The sequence below is a fragment of the Sinocyclocheilus anshuiensis genome, unplaced genomic scaffold (genome assembly GCF_001515605.1).
Source record: "Sinocyclocheilus anshuiensis isolate Anshui unplaced genomic scaffold, SAMN03320099.WGS_v1.1 scaffold270, whole genome shotgun sequence".
Classification (NCBI taxonomy): Eukaryota; Metazoa; Chordata; class Actinopteri; order Cypriniformes; family Cyprinidae; genus Sinocyclocheilus; species Sinocyclocheilus anshuiensis.
The window spans coordinates 140,729-145,255 of NW_015546041.1; the positions used below are offsets into that span (position 1 = coordinate 140,729).

The 4,527-nt window shown below is 47.8% G+C and overlaps 1 protein-coding gene across 1 annotated transcript in view; it reads right to left on the bottom strand.

The window, feature by feature from the left end:
- Nucleotides 1–445: 445 nt before the first annotated feature.
- LOC107698927 (dynamin-3-like) overlaps nt 446–4,527 on the bottom strand; it is a 27,465-nt gene continuing 23,383 nt past the window's right edge. Inside the window, exons 25-27 of the mRNA XM_016500068.1 lie at nt 1,885–2,198; nt 1,681–1,739; nt 446–1,581 (exon numbers count right to left, since the gene is read on the bottom strand). The gene's annotated coding sequence lies outside the window, so the exon portion shown is untranslated. The remainder of the gene's footprint in view (nt 1,582–1,680; nt 1,740–1,884; nt 2,199–4,527) is intronic.

Below are 4,527 nucleotides of genomic sequence, written 5' to 3' on the forward strand. Positions count from 1 at the left end.
TGCATTGAATTTATTTAATACACGAGTTTCACAATTTGAGTTGAATTACTGAAATAAATGAACTTTTCCACGACATTCTAATTTATTGAGATGCACCTGTATATAGCATTCAAAACATCCTTTTTCTCAGCTCCAGAAAGATACCATTTTTAGATTAACTATCAGTCAGAGGGGGATCTTCTGTAAAAATAGATCAGAGCGGGAAATGTCAGTTCAAACTGAATGGATTTTGGCCATCCAAAAATGTAAGTACACTTTTTGATAAAGCCACCAGTACAAACAGCAGATGTCTCTGGTGCAGTTGGTCGTTATAATGTATGAGCACTCTGTCCAAGTAGGAATGATCACAGTGCTCTCATATCTGGTGCAGGGTGAGTCTGATATTCCTCTCCCTCCACTGCCATTGTTTCCTTACAGAGGAACAGTCACCACAGAGCCAGCAACATTCACTGCAAACAATCATAGGTTTATTACAGCACTAGACTAGGAAACGAGCAAGAACAGAGCTGAAATGCAAAGAAGAGTGCATTAGTTTAAGGGTATGGAGTGGTTTGCAGACATCCTCAGCTGTGATGATCTCAGCAGATCTGATGGAGGCTTGCAGCAGAGGCTGAAGAGTTAAAGAGACTCTGAGACCAGGGTTGCCAGGTTTTCACAACAAAACCCACCCTATTGCTACTCAAAACTAGCCCAATCGTGTCGCGTTCCGGGGGGGGGTAAAATTAACGTTTTTTGGCAGGGACTAAATATCATGTTATTGGGGTCGCTTCAACCCGCGGGAAAATGACGGACTTGGCAACACTGTCAGTGACACTTCAGACACTTTTCTTACACTGTATGATTACTCAGGCCTCATACAGCCATAGTCCGGTTCAGTTCAGTTCTCTCGGGCGTCTCAGAGCTGGTTCAGTCCGTTCAGTTCAGTTCTCTCGGGCATCTCAGAGCCGGTTCAGTCCGGTTCAGTTCAGTTCTCTCGGGCGTCTCAGAGCCGGTTCAGTCCGGTTCAGTTCAGTTCTCTCGGGTGTCTCAGAGCCAGTTCAGTCCGGTTCGGTTCAGTTCAGTTCTCTCGGGCATCTCAGAGCCGGTTCAGTCCGGTTCGGTTCAGTTCAGTTCTCTCGGGCATCTCAGAGCCGGTTCAGTCCGGTTCGGTTCAGTTCAGTTCTCTCGGGCATCTCAGAGCCGGTTCAGTCCAGTTCAGTTCAGTTATCTCGGGCATCTCGGAGCCGGTTCAGTCCGGTTCAGTTCAATTATCTCGGGCGTCTCGGAGCCGGTTCAGTCCGGTTCGGTTCAGTCTCTGAGGCGGTCTGGCGTGGGCCGCTGTGCTGCGGAGGCTGATGCCGATGCTGCGATCGGCTCTGTGTCCAGCGCTTCGGAGCAGGTAACGCCTCACACAGACGAGCACAGCTGGCGATTCCACAGAACAGCGTCTGGTCAGCCTGCGAGGAGCCTTTAGAGTTGCCGTCGAACATCACGTCTCTGCCGACCACACGAGAAACCAACTCCAAACCCAGAAGATGTGTGAGGGAGCGATGGAGCGGACTGTGTCTCCAGACCTCTGCTGAGCTTCACTTTCTGCTTCTTCTGCAAGAAATAGAAACTCACCATAAAGACGCAGCAGATTTCCAGATTTATGAGACCTAAAGACCAAAGTCTACAACAATGCAGAGACACCCATCATACTTTTCTACTAACTGGGCAATCTTCCCACTGTTTATGGCTGCTGGTCTCTTCTGAACCTCCTGAAATAAATACAACAACAGCAAGAGTTTTACATCCACCGCAGGAAACCTCACTGCTAGCAGTGTTTGTGACAGTGCAGCATCTCCTCAACAACACACATGATCTGAGGAATCGTTCATTAGACTGATAACATCATGAACTCACCGACAGGCATCTGCAGGGACAACAGTGAAATCGGATCAGAGGCTCTGCGTCTCAGCAGCACGGCTTCATCATCAGACAGCTCTCTGAAAACAACACATCATGATTTACCTGCGACTGATCACATCAGTCCTGTTGCAGGAGCTGGTCACTATAGTGTAAACCCCTGATGGTCGTCTCCTCACCTGTCCAGTCCGCAGGATCTCGGTGAATCGACAGCAGGACTCTCTGATATCTGACGGTAGTTCACACAGATCAGCAGCCCCAGAAGAACACAGAAGCAGACACAGCAGGATGTAGGTCTGCCTGTCAGACACCTGCAGGGCACAGCAATATCATCAGCATCTTCATCATCGTCATCAGTATCATCATCATCATGTCATCAGCAGCAGCAGCATGATCGTTTAATTCATTCATCTCTCTTCATCATAAAGTGCTGTCATTTCTCCACAGTATATCAGCGGCTGAAATGTTATCGGCTGATAACTGGGAAAATTAATATTTTCATAATTATTGTGCTGATAAGGGAATTTGCACTGATATTTTCAATGATAATTTTTTTCAAGGTTGTGTTACCAGAGAATCTGCAATGGTTTGCATTTCTCTATTCGTCTCTTGCGTGTTTCTCTATCGACACTTCACTCGTACTGCATCACTAGACGCAATGGGGAAACTCCTTTTTCTCAGATTATTGAAGTCTTTTTAAATAACGCAATGTAACTGCAAAGCCATTGGTTCGTGCAGTAAATTAAAAACGAACCAACAAACAGTACTTGTTTGGAGACAAGGTGTTTGTTGAAAGCACCGGGCCCGTTCGAGCGCCCATGCAAATAACCACTGCGATAGCGGACAAACTAAAACACAAACATACTCAAAAGAGAGCACTTTTCCTCTTCCAACTTATCACGTGCATCAGGTCCCTTCACAGCAACCTACCACTCGAGTCAATCCAACCCCTTGCCACACGGAGCCGCAGAGACGGTTCCACCAGCTCAGAGCGAGTCAGGCTTCTACAGCCGTTACTTCCTTGTCCCCAAAAAGGAAGGTGGTCTCCGGCCCATCCTCGACCTCAGGCACCTGAATCACGCCCTCATGAAATGGCCGTTCAGGATGACTACTTTGAAGCAGATCCTCTTGCAAATATGCCCAGGGGACTGGTTCTTCTCTCTGGACCTGAAAGATGTTTACTTTTACATCCAGATAGCCCCCCATCCCAGACGATTCTTGAGATTTGGCTTTGAGAGAGTGGCATATCAATACACGGTCCTCCCCTTCGGACTGTCTCTAGCTCCTCGTAAGTTTACGAAGTGTATGGGTGCAGCTCTTTCCCCTCTGAGACAGATGGGAATCTGCATTCTGAACGGGCTCGTCTTAGCCCAGTCAGAGGCCGAGCTATTATCCCACAGGTCCCTTCTCCTCAGCCACTTGGAGTGCCTGGGTCTCAGGGTCAATTTTTCCAAGAGCTCGCTGTCTCCCAGCCAACGGATTTCATTCCTGGGAGCAGTCTTCGACTCAACCCAAATGAGGGCTGTAGTCACGGTGTGCCCTGGCCATACAGCAGCTCGCGGCCTCCTTCAAAGTTGGGGCCTCTCTCCCTCTCAGGATGTTTCAGAAATGGCTAGGCCTCATGGCCTCTGCATCTCCGGTGCTACAGCTGGGCCTGCTTTGCACGGGCCCCTTCAGTACTGGCTGAAACCCCGGGTTCCGTCCCATGCCTGGTATCATGGACGCTTACATATCAAGGTGGACCAGGCCTGCGTGACAGCCCTGGCCCCTTGGAAGAGCCCTCAGTGGTTAGAACAGGGCATGGCTCTGGGAATGGTCTGCAGAAGGAAGGTCGTCTTGACAGATGCATCCAACTCCGTTTGGGGAGCTTTGTGTGAAGGCAGAACGACTTTGGCTCTGGTCGGACAAGGAAGGTCAGCTACACATCAACTGCCTGGAAATGCTGGCAGTGTGTCGAGCCCTTCAGATCTTCCTGCCAGACTTAAGGGGACACCACGTTCTGGTCCGCTATATAACTATAGGACAGTAGATAATCTAAGGGTGTACTCACACTAGGCACGGTTGCCTTGAACTCTGATCTTGAAAATTAAAGCAAAATTAAAAAACTGTGAACTCACTGCGAACCAACAAGTGTATTCCATAACAAAGATGGTATCAGTCACTCAGTTAGTACATTTAATGATGTTAAAGGAGTCATATGATGCTGCTAAAAAGAACAGTATTTTGTGTATTTGGTGTAATGAAATGTCTATTTGGTTTAACTTTAAAAAAACACATTATTTTCCACATACTGTACATTATTGTTTCTCCTCTATGCCCCGCCTTTCTGAAACGCGTCGATTTTTACAAAGCTCATTGGTCTGAAAAGCGAGGTGTGCTGTGATTGGCCAGCTATCCAGTGCGTTGTGATTGGCCGAATACCTCAAGCGTGAGACTATAATGTTACGCCCCTTACCATACTGTGATACCCTGTCTGGCCGGAGCGACGAGACAAAAACATGAAAACCAATTATAAACGAGGCATTCGTTGCATCCAGTGGGGACATAATTATGGATTATAATGACTTATACTGTCTTTTTACGCGTTGCGTTGCATCGCGCCGCGTAAACATAAAACCATATCTGCATTTGTGATCGGAG